The sequence below is a fragment of the Lactuca virosa genome, chromosome 4, assembly GCF_052849685.1.
Source record: "Lactuca virosa cultivar CGN04683 chromosome 4, Lactuca_virosa_CGN04683_v6, whole genome shotgun sequence".
In the NCBI taxonomy this organism is placed as follows: domain Eukaryota; kingdom Viridiplantae; phylum Streptophyta; class Magnoliopsida; order Asterales; family Asteraceae; genus Lactuca; species Lactuca virosa.
Genome location: NC_136429.1, coordinates 62,677,836 through 62,704,881, shown reverse-complemented (window position 1 = coordinate 62,704,881; position 27,046 = coordinate 62,677,836). Strand labels below are relative to the sequence as shown.

At 35.2% G+C, this 27,046-nt stretch overlaps 1 long non-coding RNA gene across 3 annotated transcripts; it reads right to left on the bottom strand.

Annotated features, from left to right (window-relative positions):
* Positions 1-10,208: 10,208 nt before the first annotated feature.
* Positions 10,209-26,251, bottom strand: LOC145109900 (uncharacterized). Of its 3 annotated transcripts, XR_013709310.1 has the most exons (6): positions 26,147-26,251; positions 25,047-25,125; positions 24,883-24,955; positions 12,936-13,001; positions 12,503-12,620; positions 10,209-10,320 (listed from the first exon to the last, which is right to left on the bottom strand). It is a non-coding gene; the product is annotated as an uncharacterized LOC145109900 (long non-coding RNA). The 3 variants fall into 3 exon arrangements; XR_013709311.1 differs by lacking the exon at positions 10,209-10,320 and having other exon boundaries at positions 12,412-12,620; positions 12,931-13,001; XR_013709309.1 differs by lacking the exon at positions 10,209-10,320 and having other exon boundaries at positions 12,412-12,620.
* Between the last annotated feature and the right edge of the window lie 795 nt (positions 26,252-27,046).

Here is a 27,046-nt window from a genome sequence, read left to right as displayed (position 1 = left end):
AACAGATGGACAGAGAGAATGATTATAATTCATGTCTTAGTCCATATGATATCTTGTAGAATGGAGGAATATATGATCCCTTATCGAATGGACGCGTCATTGACTAGGTTAGAGTTCGACAACGGCTTTTAAGAGCTACGATTGCTAGTCGGGATTTTGGAGTTGTACTTGCAATAATAGTTATTCGACTTATCCAAGTGGGAGACTGTTGGATTAGGTGTCTAAGCCCATAACTATTATTGGTATGTACTTGACCTGAGAGTAGCATGGTCCATTTCGGGTTGCATATCACCAGGACAATTTGATAGGATGGACTTTTGAGAAGAGGTTATTTATGATTTATTAATATATTATAAGTTCTAATATATTAATATAAAATCATATGATTTAATTAGTATTGATCAAGAATTAATTTGGAATTAATTTTGTGATCAAAAGAGACGAATTAAATTAATGGGGACTAATTATGGTAATTAGTGAAACATATGGATTGGGCTATTGATCCATGTTGGACTAAGTTTATGTAAGGATCCATCCGCTAGACATGTTCTTGGAGTTCATAGGAGCCAATTTTGAAGCTAACAACTATTCTCTCAAGTTCTCCTTTGTCCTAGGTGTGTTGTGAACCGTTTGAGGCATCACACTTGGGGTGCTAAGTTCTTAAAGGCCAAATACAAAAAGTTCTACAAGCTACATAAAGAGGTAAACTCGTAACTAGTATTTTATGTTGTTTATGTCAATTGTTTGCTAGTTGTAGGCTTAATGCTTTGGAAACAATATTACATGTATAATTAGAGAAAACATAGATCCAAAGCATTTAGGGTTGTATGTGCACCATAGGATGTTGTAGTATACTAAAACCCAACAGTCAGTCCAACAGAATAGCCCGCGACTGAGTGATCTGAGTTTGGAGCGAGTTGATGGAATCGGACCTGGTAGTCTCTCACGACAAGACCAAGGAATGGTCATGATGCAAGATCCGAGATTAGGGTTTTGTCTGATGGATTTGACCTTGTGAGTTGAATTTTTTACCCGGTCTGACTTTAGGGGTGGTTCCTAGCCATGAAGGGGAAAGATGGTCATTTACCCCAAGGAAAGTATGCTTAGGAACCTTAATTGTGGAATGTTACCTTAATTTGTAATTAGGGTTGTTTGGATATGTTTAGTGTGAGGAGATTTTGTAGCAGCTGACCGAGTTTTGTTTTATCCAAACATCGATTGAGATGACTCTTCTACCATACTAATGGGTCGAAGGCACCAATGTCGGCCCACTAATTTGTATGTGTTGGATGTACTTGATTATGTGACTATGGCTGAAATGATTGAATGATGTATGTGTGCGTCTATATATATATATATATATATATATATATATATATATATATATATATATATATATATATATATATATATATATGGATCAAATCTGGGCTCGGATTTATTATGGACTCGGGGGTTGATACGGACCCGAGACAGCTATTTGTTGTCATATGGGTTGATACGGCCCCGACACAGCTACCTGTTGTCATATGGGGTTGATACGAACCTGAAACAACCACATGTTGTAATATGTTTATGTGTTTGTATGCGGTACTTTGGGAAAGCTCACTAAGCCTTGTGCTTACAGTTTATGTTTAGGGTTTCAGGTACTTCCGGTTCGAAAGGGAAGGGCCCAGAATGATCGCAATGCATCCACCTATGTTCCGCATTTTCTTATGATTTGGATTTTGTACTCTGATGATTTATTCACATAATGACATACTTTGTTTGGGGTTGTCTTGATTACTTGATGGTTTTTTTATTAAATTAAAATGAATTTTTTATCCATGATTTTTGGGTTGTTACACTTAGGTTACCTATCTCACCACCGTGGGTACCAATGCCTGAATCTTGAAACTCAATAGATTATTCTATCTCATCATGCCACTTTTGAAGAATCAATTTTTCCTGTTAGGTTTATGACTCTGAACTCCACTCCTTCCTATAAATTTCTTGACACTATAAATGACACCAATCATCTCTCTCAACTATTTCGTCAGACTCCTATCATTCCCGCTGCCACTCAAACTGCCGCGGAGCTCATCCCAACTTCTGCAGATGACATATATCCTTCCATATCCGTTGCTAGCTCTCCCTCCACTAATGATTCGATTCCCACTCCCTTTAGGGTTCTGTCGACGAGTATTCCATCTCCCCCTCCGACCGTCTGAGGTCATCCAATGGCTACTCATCTTCGCCACATTAATAAACCCATTCACAAACTCAATCTCCATGTTGACACTCCATATCCAGTTCCCTTAATTACTTACAAGAATTTAAAGATCCTAACTGGCTTAACGCCATGAAGGATGGATTTAATGCTCTTTTATCGAATCGAACATGTGTTCTTGTTCCCCATCCACCTGGTGCAAATATTATAAACTGCATTTGGTTATTTAAGAAGAAAGAGCATGTAGAAGGATCTTTGGATCGCAACAAGGCTCGTCTTGTAACTAACGGTAGAAGTTAGTGACCCGACATTGACTGTGATGAGACTTTCAGTCTGATGGTCAAACCCACTATTATCCGTACTATCTTTTCTCTTGCGGTATCTCAGCACTGGCATATTCGACAGCTTGGTGTGAAGAATGCATTTCTTCACGGTGATCTTAGTGAGACTATTTTTATGAATCAGCCACCGGGTTTTCGAGATCCTCGACACCCTGATCATGTTTTTTTATTACATCGCTCTTTATATGGTTTTAAATAGGCTCTGTGGGCATGGTTTTATCGGTTTGCTCAATTTATTTGCAGGATTGGTTTTTTCAACAGTCGCTCTGAATCCTTCGAAATCTTCTTCGAGAGCTTCATCAGTCTCCCTCGCATCTCACTATAGTTTATTATGATAATGTTAGTGTTGTATATCTCACCACCAATCTAATTTAACATCATAGGACCAAACATATTGAGATTGACATTCACTTTGTTCGAGACAAAGTTGCTCTGGGTCAAATTCGGGTTTTGCATGTTCCCTCGTCTTCTCAATATGCGGATATATTCACTAAGGGCCTTCCTTCTCTGTTATTTCTTTACTTTCGGTCCAGTTTGAACATTAATTATCAGGCAAACTTTCCAACTGTGGGGGGATGTTAGTATACGTAATTGTATGATGTATTTTGTATTGTATGGCCCAATGTATTTATGGTGTATTACGCCCAGTCCAATTTGTATCTTGTATTTATTGTGGCCGATTAATGAGATGAGGGGCATGGAAGATTATTACATTGAAAGAATGGACAATTTTTTTAAGGCTCGAAATAAAGTTGAATGAATAATTTTTTTAGGTTTTCATAAGTTTTTTTAGCATAAATGATAACTTTCTTATGGTTAGAACACTATAGACTTGAATATAAAATAAAGAATGAAGAGTTGGGATTCGATCTGGATAAAATCTTACAACAAGATCTAACAATCCTAATCAGAAACATCTATATTAATACATAACTTGCTTCGAATTAATTATAATGTGATTGAGATGGTGTTGAAGTTTTGTTAAAAAGTATGATTACTCTATACTTATGTTATTACTTAAGATTAAGAGACCACAATCTAGATACTTATGTTATCATGATAAAGTTTTGTTCGATTAAACAATCTTAATTAATCAAAAAAAAAACTTTGACAAATGAAAAAGATATTGTTAACAAACATATAGAGTTCCATTACAACTTCTGTAGATATTTTTTACTATGTCCAACGATGAAAGCATAGTGATTGACATGTATAATTCTATAATAGATATTTAAGGTTCAAGCATTACATATCCAAAATATTGTTAGTGTTTCATAATTTACCTCTCATGTAAATGGGCATGGGTCTGGTTTGATATGGGACGTCAAGAGGGTGTGACTTACCATTTTTTAATCTATACCTTTACGAAAAGAACCCCTATGTTTTTTTCCATTTTGGGATCTTATATTAATACTATTTTCTTCTACAAAAAATATATGTAACGAGGATTTTAAGTCCGTACGTTGCGCCGAGAGTTTAAATAATATTTTTTGTGAAAGTTAAAGAAAGATAAAATGTGTGTAGAAAAATAGAAATAGCAATATAATTATTGTGTTTACCGCACGTTGTTGTGGGTGTCATGGTGAGATGCATTGAGTATGTTCCTCTAATATTGGTGTCCCTTTTATGTTCTTCAACCTAACTACCAACCAACATACATACCTTACATGGTAACAACTATTGGCTAACATACATCCGCCGAAAATGGAAAATGAACCTTTAATGAAAATTTAAATGGAAACGAGTAAATAATGATTATCTATTTAATCTGTCATTCAAGGTTCACTTTCACTCTCAATGGATATCAGTTAGCCGATGATTGCTACTATGTAGGTATGGAGGTTGGGTGGTAATCAGGTTAAAGAACGTAAGAGGAACATCAATATCAGAGGAACATTCATAGATTGCATCTCACCATGATGCTCATAACGATGCATAAGAAGATCGTAGATTTTTAAAGTGGTCAACAAGCAACAGGGGAGTACTTACTCAACCTTTACATTCCTAGAAGTTAACAAATGTATTTCCTTTTCTATAATAAAAAATGATGTGCTACATTTATAAACGATGCTTTTAAACCCGCACGTTGCAGCAGACGTTTTAAGCAATAATTTTTGTGATATAATATGTTTTTTTGAAGTTCACTTTTAGATTCCAATATAGTATTGTACTTCCATTTTTTTCTGTTACCACTTTCTAATTTTAGGTTCTTTCTTATTATGGCATTTAAAAGTACAATGTTGTAATGAACACTTACTTCCAATAACCGGGTGAAAAAAATCATTTTTTTACATTAAGGAAGCAAAATACATGTTCTTATTAGGGTTGTTCACTATTCAGATAAAACCGAATTATCCAATTGGATAATTTGGATTGGACTATTTGGTTCGGATATTCGGATTTTTGGATTGATTTTCAACAAAACCAAATTATTATTTTGGATTTCGAATTGGTTTTGGTTTATAAAATGAGAACCGAATAGTCCAAAAAAACCGAATAAACATTTATAATTTATCTATTTATAATATATATCTATAGTTATTTATTAATTTTGTAATTTATTTTTTCAAATAGGTTCAAAACGTTTCACCCGATAAAAAAACATTAATATGCATTTTTCTCAAAAGTTTTTTGTCTATAAAATATTTAACTATAATATATCTTCTTATTAGTTGTTTTTTAATTTCAAATCACAACTAAATAATTTGTTTTTGCTTCTTGTGTAAAGTTGGGTAATATTATAATTATATGTCGTTTTAAAATGTTTCGGTTTTTGTAAACCGAATTATAAAAACCGATCCAACCGAATTGTAATTGGTTCGGATCGGATCGGATTTGAATTTAGTTTGAACTATTCGGATCCATGTTTTGAAAACCGAAATCAATTTAGATTCATTTGATTGGATCGGATCAAACCGATCCATCCAATCGAACACCCCTAGTTCTTATAACGTATATAAGATGGACTTGGGTCAATAAATAAGAAAAATTCATGCTCTGGTAGCCACTACTTTAATCAACAATTTCCATAGCCTACTTTGAAACATAAAAAATGCAAGTAAGATGCTATAATAAACAAATTAATAAAAAAAATATACCTTGCTATTTCCACAATTTACCAATAAATATGCATACTACTTCAAATAGCTAATAGGATGATCTAATTTCACAATTGTGAATTGCAAAATTACTTTTTGAAATATCACCACCTCAAGAAACCTTAAGAAAATTATAGAAAACATTGAAATATCATCTTATGCAGGTCAAAAAGAATCACCTCACAAAAACCAAATAAAAAACCAACTCATATGGTGTCACAACCCGAAATTTCTATCTTGTACAAACCATTGACTTCAATCTAAGTCAGACTCGTTTCTGCTAACTTTCAGCACTGTTTAGAGTCTGTTTGAGCATTCTGAGCCTAGTGCATCAAAGGAATCAGTGTTTGGATGTATCAGTTAATGTTCTAAACCAACTAGCAAACTGTAAAACTCCTCAAAAGGAGTTTACGGTCAGAAGCTTAAAGCTTACGGTCATGGTGACCGTAAACTCATAGATATATGACATTTAGTCATTTTTCAATCACTTTTACAATTCCAAGCCAAAAATCTCGAAAACTCTCTCAAGTATCATAAGATCTTCATCTCGATCTTCCAAAATTGTAAGAATTCTTTCCTTTGATTTGTTGTTACATCTCTTTATCTAGTGTTTATGCATGATTTCATCCATGAAATCTCTTCATTTTGATAGATCTTCAAGTGTTCTTCGTTCCACCAAGAACACCAAGAACACACACTAGTGTTCTTGGATTCTAATCACCCTTACAAGCTTCTAATAAGTAAGTACACTACCCTTAACTTGTTATATACTAGAATCACTAGTTAAATCACCTTGAAATCATCATTCATCCAAGAACAAAAGGTGTTTACGGTCTATGCATCTCCTTAGACCGTAAAACCTTATAAATGATGCATTGTGACCATTAAACACTCCTAAAGCCTAGAATGGAACTTAGAAACCTTCGAAATGCTTGGAAATCATCCTATGCACAAAAGGATGTGAGTTTACGGTTGGATCTCCTTAGACCGTAAACTCCATGACCTTAAGGTCATTAGACCGTAAGGTCATAAGACCGTAAACCACTTGAACCGTGAACCATTTGGACCGTAAACGACTTGGACCATAAACACCCAAGGTCGTGCCATTTGTACCGTAAACTCTATAGGGTGGCCATATACCCTAGTTATGCAATCTTATGTGATTGTATCCCTTCAAACTAGGAGTTTCCTAGTCTATTAGGGTGTTATCCCTTATAATTAGTTGTTTATACACTAATCAAATTCACATACATGTCATTATATGTTTATTAGGATCTTTGTGTGTGCTCAAGGTTTCACCTGACACTCTACATCCTACTTCCAAACATACTTCCGTATCACTCACTACAGGTGAGTTCATACCCCTTAATCTATCCTTTTAAATGATTTTAAATGCTTTTACGGGGGGGGGGGGGGGGGGGGGAGAATACAAGTTGAAACATTATAGTTATTATATCAATCACATGTGATTAATAACTATCAAACAATGGATTTGTTATACTTTTAGTTGTTTTATCAAACAAACTACTTCAAAATGTTTATCAAACTTTTTACATGTTAAACTCTTTATCAAACTTGTTATTACATGCCAAACCTTTTCGTTTAACTCTTTTAAACTTATATATTGTCAAAACCATGTCTAATGCATATATAGTTATATAAGTAAGGTTGGAAGGACTTAGGACTGATAACTTACTTTATTTCTTGTTCCTCGTTTGGTTGTGGACTTAGAGTATCCTGTTATTTGTCCGAGTGTCATTTGATCCTTAGTTATATATTATGTATATATGTATAAGACATAAAAGCTGTTATCTCAGTTCAATACACGCAGTCATACAAACAACTCTACTAGTAAACTATAATAGGTATAGTTTAGGAAGATGCTACTCATTACTTCTAGTACAATGAAACATACAAAGAGTCAGTTCATACATGAGTCAATACATACTATTATGAGAAACTAAGAGAACATACTATTATGAGAAACTAAGAGAACATAATATTATGAGAAACTAAGAGAACATACTATTATGAGAAACTAAGAGAACATACTATGATGAGAAACAAAGAGAACATACTACATACTAGACAGAGAGAACATACATTACACTAGTACATACAATACATATACAAGAATACTATAACATAAATGTGAGCCACGGTTTTGGGGCATGGCATCACCTGTCATGGCTCGTTTTGTATCCAGAATCTCCTAGAGGGAGAGCGTGAATTTGTGTATAGATATATACTGGATTGACTATCCTACACCTTGATGTTCGCTACAGTGGGACTTGCAAGTCTACGGGTGTTAAATGTCATTTCTTCCGACGTCTTTCATCGTCGTGTTATTAGTCGATAGTATGGTGCAATCATATCACATTATACTTTAAATAACAATTGGTTTAAAGTAGTTAGTACAACAGTAGTTATTATAATACAACACTACAGTACTATATTATTTCCCCATTGCATTCACATTGTGATCTTCTCACATAAACGGTAATGTAGAAACTATATTTTTGGTTAATGATAGTCACACTTGGGAAAATACACACTCTTACAAGAAACAAACATACAGAACATTTGATGCCTTGGTAGAAGGCTACGTTTAGTAGAAATATAGGATTTTCTAGGATATACAAACATTTACTACAAACACCTACAAACTTATACGTCAAACATTTATGAACATTTTCATACAAACAATGACACTAAAATGCTTATGAACTCACCAGCTTTAAAGCTGATAAACTCTTTCAATAAACTTGTATTCTCAGGTCATCAGTAGACAGGTACCGATGCCAGGTCTTGAGAAGATGGAGTTCGATCAAGACTCATCTCTTATTTTGATTTACATTTTTGGTGTCTTATAAACTTCTCAGAACACACTTGTATTAAATTATATTATTAATGCAATGGATGATGTTGTTGCTTGTTTACTACTATGCTTTGTTGTGATACTGTACATGACGTCCTCCAGCCCCGAACGTTTCCGCCGTTCCGGTTTTGGGGTGTGACATATGGTAAACAAACAACAAATCTGTATATAAATAAAGTGAAAAAGTGAGAAATTGATGCATCTGGGTATGGATTCTGTAAGAACCTAAAATTTAGAGAAAGTTGACTTTTAGTCAAATATTTAATAAAATGGTTAATTATAAGAAAGAGATGAGATTATGAAGTTGTAACTTCATGAAAATGGCCAATAAGAGTTTAGGTCACTGAGAAGAGGTTACACGAGTAAGTTCAAGATAAAGAATGCACGAGAAGATGCATTTTTGTTCAAAAAGGTAAAATGGGAATTTTATACTTTTTAGGTCAACTGTATGACTTAGTAGATTAACACATGTATTAAGTCAGTGAGATATGACTTAACATAAGTGTAGAGTATGTTCCCACCTTCATGTAAATATAAAGAACATAAAAAACGGGTAAGAAACGATGAACATAAGAAGGTTAGAAGTTGGGACAAAAATGTCCCAAAGCGGGAATAGAATTAGCCCAAGGGGCTGCTGTCAAGTCACAACCTCGATGCGGTGGGTAGAGTACCACAGTGTGGCAAGTGTTCGTGTTAAGAAATATTGGCAATGTACTTGCCTCACGGCGTATATATGTGCCACAGGGCGCTGTGAAAACTAGGATGCCAGTGGAGGATGAGTACCACAACGTGGCAAGTAGAATGCCACGACGTGGCAAGAATATGCGTGTCCATTGAGTGAGGTAAAATGGTCCCCACAACATGGTGAATAACCAATTACAGCGCGATTACACATCATAGTAAAGTTTGTTAATCCCTTCATTCTTGTCATTTTACACCCCCAAGTCCATATAGGTGGAACTCCAACGATTTCAGGATAGAAGTCGACCAAGTGGTCATCAAGGGTGTTAATGGATTGGATTGAAGGTGGAATGCTCGATATGCCTAAGAGCAAAGAAGATGGATCAAGATGCATCAATGAAAGAGCAGAGGAGAATGGGACAGTTAGTCTTTAGTAACTAACAATGTGAGATATTACTCACACACACACACACTTTCTCTCTCTCTCTCTCTCTCTCTCTCTCTCTCTCTCTCTCTCTCTCTCTCTTTAGATTATATATATATATATATATATATATATATATATGTGTGTGTGTGTGTGTGTGTGTATGTGTGCGCGTGTGTTCGTATGTGATTCTTGGGACACTAAGTGAATGTCCCCAAGTAATGAGATGAATATAGATGAAGAATATACGTGTATGAACATGAATCTAAGCATGTATGTATATTAAGAGTATGTAGAAGGTATACGTAAGATACATGTAGCAGAGCATGTATGTATACAAATAGTATGAAAAACAAGATGAGAATGGTATTTACTAAATACCTAAGAGATAGAAGGAAGAGTTAGAATATGATCATATGCAATATAATCATAAGAGTAAGAATGTACGTCTATACATAAATGGTATTGTGTAGAACTCCAATATGTTACTAGTGTAACATCCCAAAAGAACTAAGTATAAATTTTTGTTTTAAATCAACCAAAATCATCATTCATTCATTCATATCAAATCCTCAAAATGTGTCAAATAGAAAATAGTTATCAGAGTACAATCCCAAAATCATAAAAAACTGGACATGGGTGGATGCGTTGCGATCAGGTCGGGCCCTTCCCCTGCGAATCGGAAGTACCTGAAACATAAGCTTAAACCGTAAGAATAAAGCTTAGTGAGTTCCCCAAAATACCACATACGATACAAGAAACAGGGCCCGCCCACTGAGTATAACGGGCCTCGCCTAAATAGCATAACAGGTCCCACCCAATGAATATAACGGGCCTCGCCCTAACTCGCATAACGGTCCCCGCCCAATGAGTATAATTGGCCTCACCCTAACTCGTATAACATGCCCCACCAAACATACAAAACATGCAAGTATCACATGGACAACTAGCATCCTACAAACATAATCTAGTGGTCTGATATTGGTGACTTCGACCCACGAGTATAGTGAAGAGACTCACCTCAATCCGATGATAAACAATCACACACACAAGTTGCTGCTACAATGGATCCTCACACTGAACACATACAAACCAACCCTAATTACTATTTAGGGTAATAACCCACAAATAATGGTCCAAATCATAATCTATCATACTAAGGGTAGAAGACCATTTTATCTTTCTTATACTTGGCCCAACCATTATGGCCCAAAACCCAATATGACCCAAGGCTCAAAATGGACAAAATGCCTTTCTGGTGAGTATGCCAAGCGTACCACCCCATCATGCCCATCGAACAAGTCTTAGCAGAAAAGGAAGTTGGGGCTAAACACGTTACACTGAGCGTACCTAGATGGTATGCCCACTGTATTCCTCGGATGCCCAAAATTCATATTAAGCACTTAATACCTAAAGTCTAAACTTCTAATTCACATATCTAGCTCTTGGGAATGTATTAAATGATAAAGTCATCAACTTGATGCCTTTGCATGGATCAAAGAGGCCCAAAACCAAACTCTAACTTCCTAACTTCACATTATGAATAACAACTCATGCATGGTTGAATCAAATCCATCAAGATATGAGTTTTATGCACAAGGGACCTCAAAAACATCAAGAAATGCTAACCTAAGCTTTTGAGAGAGGTAATACTAGATGAGAATACGCAGTAATGATTATGGGATGTTGTTCCCTTATATTAGAGTATGATATGTAACCGTTGGGTCTAAGTGAGAAAAAATGTTGAGGCATTAGAGATGATAATAGAGAAGAGAAAGAGTAGAGTAAAAAAAGAGTATAAAAAAGAAAGAATAAAGAACAGACCAAGAGATAGAGATTAGACAGAGTAAAGAAGATATAAAGATTAGACATAGTAAAGAAGAGATAGAGTATGAGTAGAGTATGAGAAGATCCTGAGAAGTGGCTAAGAAAAAATTATGAGAAATAGAGTAGGTGATAGAGAAAGAGAGAGATGAGATGAGAAAGAGTAGAAAGAAAGATTAGAGAAATGTAGAAGAGATAGATGAAAGAAGAAAAAATAATAGGCGTGTATGCTATTGTAGAAAGAGTTAGATGATATAGTATGAGAAAAAGAAGGAAAGATAGATAAGAAAAAATATAGCAGAATAACTCACCAGACACATAATGTCTAATGTTGTAGATATGTTTATGTTTTGCAGGTTCAGGTAGCAACAACCGTGGTACCAGAAGAGAAGACAGGAGCACAAGGAAGATTTAGATAGAAATTTGTTATTTATGTATTCTCCCTCTCAATTTGTATGTATGGATTTTATTGTAAACCCATGATTTTTCCTGGCAATTCAAGTATTTTAATTTTTTTAGAATTCCGCTTTGTAGATAAAACTCTGCTAATTCTCGTAGGTTAGATGCATAGAAATTCGGGTCATTACAGATTCAATTTTAAGTTATACCATACTGGTACTCTATGATCACCAAGTTATTATGTCCCTAAAGAGTTGCCCCTGCCACTGTCGTAAAAAATTAGCATAAAAATATTCAAGTGACACTGAATACAAATGGTGTAAAACATGATAAAAAGAACTGATATTTTATTACTTCTATATCATAGCACCTACAATTTCCTTAACCAAAATACAGTTAATTTCATCAATTTTCACTTTCATTGTTGTAGTTGCGTTAGTTCTGTTATAACATTGTATTTACAATTTCACATCCCCAATTTCATGGTCATTTTAAAACTTTCTATTTATGCTTATTTATTACAGAGCTTATTCATTAATGCGGAATTTGGTCCCTTAAAAGTATTTCCGAAGAAATGTTTCCATTGATTTATTAAGGCGGGGGATGCCACAAATGATACAAGAAACATAAGCATAAACAAAGACTTACAATGTCTCAATATACTAAAGATCTACATCTCCTTGAATCTCAGCAAATAATTATCTATCAGTACCTTCGTATAGATACATGTGATACAAAGAAAACTGAGTGGGTCGGGTTGGGAAACCTGTTGAGTACATAGGGATTTCAATCCCACAATGTTATTATATATATATATATATATATATATATATATATATATATATATATATATATATATATATATATTGTGACATCCCCATTTTCACGGTCATTTTAAAAATTTTATTTATGCTTATTTTAAAATCAGAGTATCCTTTTTAAAGAACAATGTTGCAGAATTTTGTTCCCAGAAAACATGATAAAGGTTTTATCAAAGCATTTCCGAAGAAATGTATTTGTTTATATTAAAACATTAGGATGTCATCGTCAATACAGAAACATAAGCATAAACAAACCTTACATTCTTTTACACTAGTTATTTACATCTCCTTTAATCTCTCAGTGTAATGTAGCTTCGTATCGACACCTGTGATACAAATAAACTGAGTGTGTCAGGTTGGGAAACCTGGTGAGTACATAGGGTTTTCAACCCCACAATAATAAAATAGTTATGTTTAATCATCAAACAATAAACCCAATTACCCATCCCCATTGTCTTCTTTATTCTTAAGTATCTTCCCTAAGAATCATCTATTCCTCATTATTTATTCCTAAGGATTGTCCTAAGGAATAGGCACGAAGTCCATCTTTGCCAGGGTTTATATAACAGGCACTAAGTCCATAGCTGCCAGGGTTCATCAAACATGCGCTAAGTCCATAGTGTTGGATTAGTGTCTAAGCCCGTAACTATATTTGGTAAGTACTTGACCCGGTTGTGCATGGTCCTTTTGGGTTGCCTTCACCAAAGCAACATGATAGGATGATTTATGAATAAAGAGGTTATTATGATTTATTAATATGTTATATGAATAATATATTAAAAGAGAAATCTTATAGTTTAATTAATATTAGACAAGAATTAATTAAGAATTAATTCTGTGGCTAAAAGAGATTAATTGAATAAAGGGGACTGGAACTGTCAATTGTGTGATAGTTGATTTGGGTGGACGAAAATAGAGTGGAAGCCCATCTAATTTTCGCCCAAGGCCTTATTCTGGAAGATTCTTTGGACTACTTAAGGCCTAAGCTATCCAATTAGGGTTTTGACTGAAACCCTAGCAGCACAAGTATAAATAGACCCCTTAGGCTACAGAAATCGGTTAACCCTATTCCTAAGAGTGCAAGAGCCGAATTCTAGAGCTTCCAACCTCTCTCCAAGATCATCTTTTTGCTATTGGTGTTTGTAAGCCATTAGAGGAATGACATTTGTGACTGTAAGCTCCAAGGGTAAAAGATTCAAGCCTTCAAGAAGAGGTAATCATCTAGATCTGCTTTTGTTATGTTAATTTCGAATTATACCTACTAGATCTAGGGTTTGCAAGACTTGGATGAATGCATGTACAATAGAGAAACCTAGATCCAAGCATTAGGGTTTGCATGAGCACATAGGATGTTCTTTTGGCTTAAACCCATCAGTGGTATCAGAGCTATGTTTGGTTCCTATTATATTGATGCCTTGTTTATTCATTCATGCTTTAAATTCGATTTTTTGGCCCCCTGACTGATAGACTCGGCGAGTCCCAAAGTGGGCTCGATAAGTGGGATGAACTCGACGAGTCCATAAGGGGACTCGGCGAGTCGAGACGTCTGTCAGAGGGATTTTCGGGATTTCTTGCTGTTTTGCTAAAGGATAATTACCAAAATCAGTTTTGACTAATAAAATCCGAATTTTATTGTTGTTATATGATTATCCTTATTAATTGAATGATTAATTCATTATTTGATAATATTTGATTATTTTGATTAATTGTTGAATTATCTTGTAAATAAAGTTGATTAGGTCAAATTTAGATAATCATTAAATTAATTGTTTAATTTAAATTATTTGCTATTTGATCCTTTGTGTTTTGAAAAGTTCAAAAACTTGTCCTCAAGTTTTGAAATTTAAATTTTATGATTAAAAGTTTAATTTGAACTATTTAAATTTCAAACCCTAAAATTTTTACAAGTCTAAAATTCAACCTTATACTTTATAATATTATAAGATTAATATATATATATATATATATATATATATATATATATATATATATATGTATAACCTAAATGCTAGTCTTACCGTTAGTATGCCTCATTCACGAAGCTAGTCTATAATGGGTGTTTAAGGAAGCGGCGTGTAAAATGACCGCCATTAGGTATCCACTCTTACCCACCGCACCCTTGACTAGTGGAGGGTCGTTAGCCGAACGGGTAGGATAGGGTAAACACTTTCCTCGTTAAAAGTATAATAAAATTATAAAAGTAACTAAATGTTTTACAAAATTCCTAATCTTAGTTACTTTAGGCAAAAGTGAATTGATGCAATTCCATGAAGTTACACTTTGTGCCCTTGCTAAGATGTTAGTGGAGCGTGTGTGGTTAGCCGGCACACTAATTGGGTTCTAAGCAAAGGTGGCAAAGGGTGACTCATTGTTTGTAATAGTTCGATGGAGCGTGTGTGGTTAACTGGCACATCGAATAGGTGACTGTAACAATGAGGGCACCATGTATATTTGCATGGTTATTCACACCCGGTTTTGTGATCCTCGTCATCCCAGTCACAAAATAGAGGGGCATATCGAGATTTAAACATGCCATTGAAAGGTTTAATGAATCTCAAAAGATCTAGGAGTTTTCAATACATTTAAAACTTAATCTCTTTTTCGTCTTTCATGGTGGAGAATTAGTGAATCGTTATTCACTTGCCTTCAAATTATTTGCTTGTTAGATTACGGCATCCCTTTTCTAATTTGTGAATAATGTTGTTGGTTCCTAGCCCTAATTTCTCATTCGGGTGTTTAATTGGGGATTCATTTCTAATCAAACTTTGTTCTTTTTTCCTTTTCAGATGTCTAACGTCAACAACAACGCTTCTGGTTCTACTTCCTCTGGCTCGTTCTCACTCATGAACTTGTGTGGGAGAGTGATATTTGACGGGTCCAATTTCAATTATTGGATCTGCAACATTCGCATGGTCACTCGTTACGAGCACAAAGAGTATGTCATTGATGAGAAGCTGAAGGAAATCAACCTCAACACTGCTACTGCTGAAGAGATCGCGGCATTTGAGGCCCATGAGCGTGATGCCATGAAAGTCCATTGCATCATGCTAGCGACTATGACTACAGAACTCCAGAAGTCCTATGAGGACATGTACCCCTATGAAATGCATCAGGATCTGTTGGACCGCTACCACCAAAGCGCTAGGCCAGAAAGGTACGAGATCATCACTTCGATGATCACTACCAAAATGGGCAATGAAGAGTACCTTACTGCTCATCTGCAAAAGATGCAGAGATATGTCGATCGCCTGCTAAAGTTAAATGTGAACTTTGATGAAGAGCTGGAAATTGACATCATCCTTCATTCCTTGACTCCCTGCTATAGCCAGTTCCGCATGACCTACCACATGAATAAGGAGGAGGTCACCTTGAGCAAGCTTCAAGGACTGTTGAGGACTGCTGAGAGCAACCTCAAAGATAAAACAGTTACATCAACTCCAACTCATACTGCTGCCCCTGTCTTGGCAATAGGGCAAGGGAAAGGTAAGAAGAGGAAGGCTCCCTCAAAGAGCCACCACAAGGGAAAGTCCCAAGATGGTACCTCTTCTAGTGGAACCAAAGTTGGTTCTGCTAAACCCAACTCTAACCCTAAGGAGGCAGAGTGCCACCACTGCCACAAGATAGGGCATTGGAAAAGAAGTTGCCCTGAATATCTGCAAGCTATCAAGGATGGGAAGATCAAGCCGTCTTTCGCTGGTATTTACAATATTAAATCTAATGATTCATTCTATTCTATTTCTTGGGTTCTTGATACAGGATGTGGTTTTCACATATGTTCTGCTTTGCAGGGACTAAGAAGAAATAGGGATGTGGAGCGTGGAAGGATAAACCTAATCATGGGAAACAGAAGATCGTCACTAGTTACCAAGATTCGAGTATATTCCTTAGTGCTTAGTGATGGATTAGGTTTAGATTTAAATAATTGTTGCTATTCGCCAGATATGGCAAGAAACATCATTTCATTTCATGGTTTATATAGACAAGGATTTAGATATTCATTTCATAATGAAAAGGGTTCTATTTATGCTTATCTTAATAGTGTTTTATATTTTGAAGCATTGCCTTGTAATGGAATATATGAAACTGTGATGGTTGTAGATAAACTAGGAAATGATGTGTTGTGTATTGATTCTTCCAATGATTTGGATAAAGCATGTTTGTGGCATTGTCGTCTTGGACATATCAACAATAAGCGCATAGCCCAACTCCAAAAGGATGGAGTGTTGGAGTCATTCGACCTTAGGGACGATGACGTGTGCGAATCTTGTTTACTTGGAAAGATGACCAAGTCACCCTTCACTGGAACTTGTGCGAGGGGTGAGCGTTTATTGGACCTCATACATACAGATGTATGTGGACCATTTAGATCCACCACAAGGGATGCTTGCCGATTCTACATGACTTTTACCGATGATTATAGCAGATATGGTTATATCTACTTAATCAGGCATAAGTCATAAACCTTTGAAAAGTTTAAAGAGTTCAAGCAAGAAGTGGAGAATCAGTTGGGCAGGAAAATCAAGGTACTAAAACGTTTTAGTATGGAGAATTCAAAGAAGGGGGAGTTACAAATCCAAAGTAATGCCAAGTTGAGTAAGACTCAAAGCCCGAGTACCGAAGTTGAGATAGCAGAAATGAACCGAGTACCATACGCTTCCGTAGTTGGCTCGATTATGTATGCTATGACTTGTACTCGCCCTGATGTGGCCTTCGCTTTGAGCATGGTCAGCAGATATCAGGGAAATCCTGGCAAAGCACATTGGACCGCAATCAAGAATATTCTTAAGTACCTTCGTAGGACCAAGGAATGGTTTCTAGTCCTTGGTGGGAGTGATGACTTAAGGGTGCGAGGGTATAGTGACGCAAGTTTTCAAACCGACAGGGACAACTACCGTTCGCAGTCGGGCTGGGTCTTTATCCTAAATGGAGGAGCAGTGACTTGGAAGAGTTCCAAGCAAGAGACCGTAGCTGATTCGACGTGCGAATCAGAATATATAGCGGCGAGCGAAGCGTCAAATGAGGCAATATGGTTGAAGAACTTCATCGGAGACCTTGGAGTTGTGCCAGCCATAAAGGAGCCTATGGAAATTTTCTGTGATAATGAAGGAGCGGGTGCCTTGACCAAGGAACCCAGGGATCATGGCAGATCTCGACATATCGACAGAAAATATCATTTTATTCGACATCGGGTGGAAGAAGGACTCCTTGTAGTGAAGAGGGTATCGTCAAAGGATAACCCAGCAGATCCGCTTATGAAGGGACTGAGCAGGGTTAAGCACTTGCAGCACGCTAGGAGCATCGGGCTGAAGGACAATATTAGTTTAGATTAGATAGTTTAGAAACGTGTAATAGATAAATTGTAATTAACATTCGATGATTAAATAAAAGAGTATTATTTATTAGTAATGTTACTGTCTTATGTTAATTGTTTACCTATTGTTTCATTTTGCATGTTTTGACTTCCTGAATAATGAGATTATTCGAACGGTCCACAGTCGTTCATATGTAGGAAGTAGGTATGAATGAAGACTGTCATGAATTGATGTGTAGATTGTCTAAAGAGTATTAGACATAGCAAAAGTTTGCAACAACAACCATGAGTGCTTATGAACTTGATTTGAGCATTGGAATAAACTCACGCTTGCTGGAATCACTTCATGGAATTTATCATGAGTGATCACAAGACGATAATATCATATGGTCTTGAAACCTAGATATATGGTTTATTGTTTGCTAATTGGTTGTGCATTGATAATATGTAAACGCATCAGTAACTTGATGTTATAAAATGCATTGTTGTGTATGATTTGATTAGTGGATAGTAAATGCATATAAGTCGAAGTTTATTTGTTCCTTTTATCCTAGGAGGGTAAAAGCGATATCAGGGCCCCTCGATGATTTGATTTGATTTTGTGTCGGGCCCGGTCAGGACTGAATTGATGTGTTCAATTAAGTTCTATGTCAAATGAATCTGAGATCGAGAAACAACTGCTGGACAATAAGTATGACTATGTTCCATGTATTTGTCTGCACGATATCTAGAACAGAGGACTATACGATCCCTTATCTAAAGGACAGGTTACTGATAAGATCATAGTTTGACAGTGTCTTTGAGAGCTACGATTGCTAATCGGATTGTATTTGCATTTGTAGTTACTAGACTTATCCAAGTGGGAGACTGTTGGATTAGTGTCTAAGCCTGTAACTATATTCGGTAAGTACTTGACCCGGTTGTGCATTGTCCTTTTGGGTTGCCTTCACCAAAGCAACATGATAGGATGATTTATGAATAAAGAGGTTATTATGATTTATTAATATGTTATATGAATAATATATTTAAAGAGAAATGTTATAGTTTAATTAATATTAGACAAGAATTAATTTTGTGGCTAAAAGAGATTAATTAAATAAAGGGGACTGGAACTGTCAATTGTGTGATAGTTGATTTGGACTGAGAATCCTTTGGGATTAAGGGGGTGGACGAAAATAGAGTGGAAGCCCATCTAATTTTCGTCCAAGGCCTTATTCTGGAAGATTCTTTGGACTGCTTAAGGCCTAAGCTATCCAATTAGGGTTTTGACTGAAACCCTAGCAGCACAAGTATAAATAGACCCCTTAGGCTACAGAAATCGGCTAACCCTATTCCTAAGAGTGCAAGAGCCGAATTCTAGAGCTTCCAACCTCTCTCCAAGATCATCTTTTTGCTATTGGTGTTTGTAAGCCATTAGAGGAGTGACATTTGTGACTCTAAGCTCCAAGGGTAAAAGATTCAAGCCTTCAAGAAGAGGTAATCATCTAGATCTGTTTTTGTTATGTTAATTTTGAGTTATACCTACTAGATCTAGGGTTTGCAAGACTTGGATGAATGCATGTACAATAGAGAAACCTAGATCCAAGCATTAGGGTTTACATAAGCACATAAGATGTTCTTTTGGCTTAAACCCATCACATAGCTGCCCAGGGTTTATCTCATTTATTGACAGTACTATTTTAGGGAGTCCACCCGCAATACATGTCAATGGGTTTTTAGAGTACATCGGGTGAACACATCGTTCACAACACCTACAGGTTGCGAGCCTGCTAGTGTTCCACTGGACTGTCTAGAATAGTCTGTGGTTGTCATCTATGCTCTGCTAGATGATGGGGCCATCGCTTGGGTCATCGCTTGATTCATCGCTTGGCTCATCGCTTCTCACTATCTTTTACCACTCATATATCATCGCTTTTCATTCATCTCATCTTTCATCGCTCATCATTCATCTCATCTTTAATCTACCCATCTTTTACCCATCATAATTATAGGTATAAAATAGATATACAGCTTAAAACAATTAAAGCATGTATATTTTTGTTCATCCGGCATAAATATTAAGTACACAGATAATATGCACACATAGCACATAATTTATATTAAATACTTCATATCTATGTGTAAGATGAAAGTAACTATGCACTCACTTGTTAAAGTGATGATTCCAAACTCGTGCAACGCTTCGCTTCTTAACAATATAATTTCCTTCGACGAAACCTAGTATTATTACCACTAGATTTTAGTCTAATATTTACCGTGACTGATTATTAGTCTTAGCATTATTATTATTATATAAGCGTTTGAACAATATTTTCCAACCACTATATACAGACAAGGGCCAGACATAAAACACCGGAGGGCAGGACCAGTTTGGCATATAGCACTTCTGAAATCCAACAACCCTATGCGTCCCTTTAAACCAGATTCCCTGTACCACGAGTAGTTAAAACGATATTATAACAACACTTATATAAGTCATAATAATAGCCCAAATATTTATTATAAGTTCATAATAACAATACTAATTTTAAATATAAGCTATATTTAAAATAAGGTAAACATAACTTACTTACAAGGGGGTTTTAGCTAGAAGTCGGGCTCTGCAGGGGCAGAACTTCGTCGCTGAATCTTTCTAGGAAAGATTCTTGCAGCGCTTCAGCGCTCACTTTACTATACTAAAACTACAGAAAGAGAAGTCAAATCACGAGGGACCGAAATGCTCGGGGGATAAGAAATATGAGAGCCTAGAGGCTCTTATTTATAGTAATTTAATTTTCAAAAACCACCTTCTATATTTACTTAAATGACTAAACACCCCTTTATAATACTATTTTAAATAGATTTAGTGATATTTGTATTAAACTAATGTCGAAAATACTCAACACTAGTCTTATAACGACCACATCGTCGATAGCTTTCTAATGATATATACATATGTATATATATGTACACATATATATGATTTACACTTTATTTTAATACGTAAATGTGCTATTAAAAATTATAACTCGTTCATACGAACTCCGTTTTTGACGTTCTTTATATCCACGCGTAGCTATCGACGAGATCTACAACTTTCGTTTAGACTCCGTCGGCTAATTTTGAATTTATATTTTTGTCCATATTTTTATAAAATTAAATGATTTTGTTAAAATCATAACTCTCTCGTACGGACTCCGTTTTTGGCACTCTTTTTCTCAAAATTCATATTTTAAGGAGTACTACGATTTTCTTTTTGGTCGCATTAGCTAAAAGTCAACCATTCTCTCCGTAGCTTTTTACGTCATACATTCGTTGTGCGCGGCTGACTTTTATATCTTATAAAAATCATATCTAATTCATACGGATTCGGATTTCGACGAAATTTATATTTTCGGGATCGGGACGACGTGTACTTACGAAATATATAATAATATATATATGTTTGGGCGCACTTATTTTTACGATTTACGGACGATTCGACTGATTTTTCCTATTTTATTATATTATATAATATTCAAATAATTCTTCTTTATTACGTCAAATAGGTTACAATTGTTGACCCTAACTATTACTTTTGTTAAGATTATTTATCCTAGATAATTATCTATAAAAAATCATTTTTAACGATTATTATATCTTAGTTGACTAGCCCGAATCTGCGGGTGTTACATATATATTAAAACTCGCAATATACAAATATCTCTCTCATAAACAATTTACCCGTTCCCGCCAGTCCTCGCATAGTCCATACTCTCAGATTCAGAAATGAATGGCTTTACCTAATCCCTACTCTCATATAAAGAATAAATAATTATGTCTAATCCATACTCTCGGATTAGGAATAAATAATTATGTCTAACCCATAGTCTCAAATCAGTAATGATTGACTATGCCTAGTCCATACTCTCGGACCAAGGAAAAATGTTTATGCCTAATCCATACTCTCAGATCAATGACAGATGACTATACCTAATTCATACTCTCAGACCAGTGACGAATGATTATGCCTAATCCATACTCTTGGATCAGTGGCATATGTCTATATCTAATCCCTAATCGATCCTCACAGATCCTAGTCTACGATTATCAGGAAAAATTAACTCACCTAATGAATCGTTTAGAATATGCATACATATTATTCAGTTGTTTGGTATGGGTCCACTATTTCTGGTCACCCAAGAAAATAAGCATACATACCATTACATTTGTCTGATCTGGGCCCACCATTTCTAGTCACCAAAGAAAATAAGCAGACACACCATTACAGTTGTCCGATTTGGGCCCACCATTTCTGGCCACCCAAGAAAGTAAGCAGACATATCATTACAGTTGTTTGATCTGGGCCCACCATTTATGGTCATCCAAGAAGGAATATGATTTGTATTCCGGTACGTATTTCATACCATCAACACCTAAAAGTGTCTAGGAGCCAGAAACGCTACTCTCGGTTCTAACCTACACACACGTATCCTGAATGAGACTACCTGATATCGAACTTAACTGAACTAGGTATCTATAATAAGCCTTATCTTATTAACGGGCAAAACTACTAGGTTCCCAATACCAAATCGGTTTAACAATCCTTTTGTACATATTTAACACACAATATATACTTTTATCCTTTTCTCCAATAATATTTCTATTATTGTTATCATATAATAATAGATACGTACCTTTTAACACACACACACACACACACACACACACACATATATATATATATATATATATATATATATATATATATATATATATATATATATATATATATATATATAATCATATTTGGTTTGCATATTGCATATTCTCAAATACATATCTAACACATATACTAGCCAATTAGCATATAGCTCACATATAACTTTCTAACATATATTCAATACTTTAATTAATATTTGTATTAAAATCATGTTCATGAAAGAGACTATGCACTCACTTGACTTAGGTGGGTGACTGGAGAATTCGACAGCGCTCCGCCAAACTCCTTGACTTTTCTTCTGGCGTGAACTAGATATAGATGTCACTAAGTCTTAGTTTAATGTTCTTGGCGACTAATGATAGTCTAGATTCTTCACTAATCTCAATGTCTACATCAAGATCTATCAAGTAAAGAACAACTAGGTAGGATCATATCGGAGGTAGGGTCCGTTTGGTATACAGAGTATACTGTTTGGAAATCCCACTTTAAGCATATCACTAAATCCAACCTAGACATCATCCCCGTAAGTAGATCAATCAGTTATATGACGTTGGATTTACTAACAAATCTTAATTATAGGTTCATAATAACGACTATGATTATAATTAAAAGTTGCACTTCAATAAAATAAGTGTAACTTAACTTACAGAACACACTGATGAAAACTAGGAATTAAGCAGGCAGAACTCTGACTCGAGAGCTCCTGATTACTGTCAATCTGACACCGCAGGACTTCGTCGAAGTGGTCGGAAACTCGGGAGTAAAAGGGCTAAAAGTTAGAAAGAGTTCCAGAGATATTCTAGTGAGAGGTGTGAAGAGAAATGAAGGATTTCGCAGGGTTTATATAGGCTTGAAAAGGGTGCGTGTCGCGCACCATGTCCCCTGCGCGACGTGCATCTGGTCGGCCAGCGTGACATGTCGTTCACTACGTGCTGCCACGTGTCAAGCATCTGGTGGAGTGTCAGTGCGCGCCGCACATGCTGTCTGTGCGCTAGGGTGCATGCGGAAAAATCTGAATTCTTAGAAAATTCATAACTAATTCATACGAGCTCCATTTTCAACATGTTTTATATCTACGCGTAGCTATCGACGAGATATACAATTTTCATTTAGACTCCGTTGGCTAATTTTGACTTTATTTATAAATTTATATTTTTAACAGACTTAGACTGTTAAAGTTCGTTAAAAATTCATAACTCTCTCATATGATATCCATTCTTGATTGTCTTTATATCGACGGGTAGGTGTTGATGAGATCTTCAACTCTTGTTTAGATTGTTTTCCTAACAATCGAACGATTTCAATATCGGTTTCTAAGTCGTACAATGCTATGCTAAAATATTAGAAAAATCATAACTTCCTCTTACGAAGTTAGATTTAGGTATTCTTTATATGTGCAGAATCTTTGTCACATATACTATAACTTTGGTTAAAATTATTTATCCTAAATAATTTTCTATCAAAAAGTCAATTTTAACGTTCAAAGTATTCGAATTGACTAGCTCTAACATGCCGGTGTTACATACAATGTCATCATAGGAACAAATGTGAGTAAGAGGCTATGATATATAAAAAAAAAATGAAAGTACGTTGTTATTGCTTGCATCTAACTCTTTCTCAACAAAAAAATTACACATTCCCAACTTTTAACATTAAGATCCTTGATTTTTAAAGTGTTATTTCTATTTATAAGGGGTTGAATGCAAGAAATAGCAACATGTTTTCTTTATTTTTTTATTATATCATCCTACTTTAATTATCAAGAAATAACATGTTTTTTTAATAATATTAGTAAATATTAACCAATAGATTATTATTTCCGCCATTCTAAAGAATATTAATCGATTATGATTGATATACCTATGAGGTATCTGGTATCATGCAAAATGTAATCTGGAAATCTGACATCGCGAGCTATAATTGGTTGAAAAATTAGCCTTATTTGAATGAAACTGTAAAAAATAAGGGCAGAACAGCCCCCAAATAATCCTACACTTGAAATTATATCGTTAGCATTATCTCGTTTGTTTCTCAAAATTTGGTTGTTATAAGACAAAAACCAATATAATCAATATTAAATTTTTAAACCTTCAAAATGTTATTCTAACTGAATACAAAAATCATGGAAGTAGCATGTTTCAGCACCTAACGGAGCATACTTATATGCCTTTTTGGGTATTATAGTGATAGATAAGAAAAAAAAAGTAATACTTACATCCTTTAAGGGTCCTAGGAACAACTTTCAGAGATTGCAAGTAGTTCACTGGACAATTCTTCAAACATGCCAACTGTTAAACGAAAATATATTTAATATATGTTGATAAATGGTTTAAGAAACCAATAAAAATAAATATATAAACAAAAATGAGTGTAACTTACAATGGTATTTTCAGCTGCCAGAGTGCGAGGTATTTGTCTCTAAGTCCCGACAATATCTACACTTTCTTTATATATTCTCCTAAACGAAAGGCCATTACATATCATATTTTGTATAAAAGCTTGTTTGTTATGTAAATAAGGAAGAATGTAAACTATCTTTGCATAAATGCATATTTTAACCCTACAAGAAAACACCAATTCTATTTAAGTACTCAAAATGATGTGCGATCACTAGAGTAACAACAATAACCTAAATGCCAATCATCCAGTCAACACTAAATGCCTCTTGTGTATCCTTGTTTTCCTCACAATTATGAGACATGGAGATAAATATTCGAAAACAGAGTCATTAAAAAATGTTGAAGAGCATAACTGAGAAAAACCATTAAATTTAAGGAGCAACAAAAATAAATGTATCAAAACCAAACAAACAGATAGAAAGAGAAAAAAACCATATTTTTTATTCTTCAAATATGAGATGAACTCCACTATTCTTTATTTTTCATATGGTTTAACTTTTTGAACTATGAACTCCATGGATTCGAGATGAACTCCATATATGCATCATCTTCTACATATAGAAAGTAAATTATTAACCAAAACAACTAAAAGTTTTGTTAGACAAAAATGAATGAACAAATCGAGATTTGGCTTGGCTTACTTTGGCTAGGGTTTGATAGATTTGATTTACATGGGCTAGCAGTAAACGGAAGACCTATTTGGCTCCTAGCAGCATAGTAGAAAGAGGAAAATGATGGAGGCCTGTGAGTTTTTATTGATTATCTATGCAGTTTGTTCTTTCTTAATGTGTTCACCGAAGAAGAAAGAAACAAACACAAAAAAATATTTGTTGGGTTAGCCTTAAAACTAACAAATAAAACTTGCAAACAATCGAAAAAACATAAGACAAAGCATCTGTAAATGTATTAGCAACCGGAAAATCAAATCCAAAAGTGCAAGTTGGTGAGGTGAGGCTAGGTCATGGTTCTCGAGGGCGGTGACTGAGTGGTGGTGCTTTGGTGATCTAATGATAATGGAGGAGAAAGAAGAGATGAGAGAAATGAAGAAGATGCAATGAGTTCATGGTGGGGGATCCTTACCGGAGATGTGGCGGTGAAAGTGAAATTTGGCGGTGTCCAGATGGAAGATTGAGAGAGGGTAGACTATAGAGAAAGGTGCCTTCTATGTTGAGAAAGAAGCACATGGTCTCCAATCCTTTAAAAGTAAAGATAATTGTAGTAAGGCACGGTTATATCATTGTAGAGTGATGTGCTCTTGGCTACAGGAGATAACAATTTGTAAAATGTTAGAGTTTATAATAATAATACAATTTGTAAAATGTTAGAGTTTACAATAATAATATACATTAGTTCAAGGGAAGTATTCAGAAAAGTCTCAGTACTTTGGTTGGTTAAGAATAAGGTAATCTTTGAAAAAATCTCAATATTCTGACCAAATTAAGGAAAAAAGACAGGATATCGGCTAAATCTGCAAAACCGAACAAAATGGTTTCTTTTCGAAGTTTTAGTCGGTATTTTGTGCTTATTTGTAAATAAAATTTCGTTTTAAACTGTAACATCCCAAAAATACAATCCAAAAATTTTCGTTTGAAAACTTTACTAAACCATAATATCAAATATTAAAAGATAAATCCATGGATCATGCGTCTCAAAATGTCATAATAAATTTATCAAATCAACTGGTGTCAAAACATATCAAAATATCCGAATAAAACTCCCAGGATAAACTGAAGTTGTGGTGTGTGCCATGCCATCATCCCGAGCTCTTCCCCTTACTAGCGGAAGTACCTGAAACCAAAAACTGAAACTGTAAGCACTAAGCTTAGTGAGCTCCCCCAAACTACCACATACCATACAATAACATATAAAGCAACTACTGGGCCTTGCCCACTGCATCGGACCGAAGTCCGGAAACTGCATCTGACCGAAGTCCGGAACTAACCAGGGCCTTGCCCTCTGCATCAAACCGTAGTCCGGAAA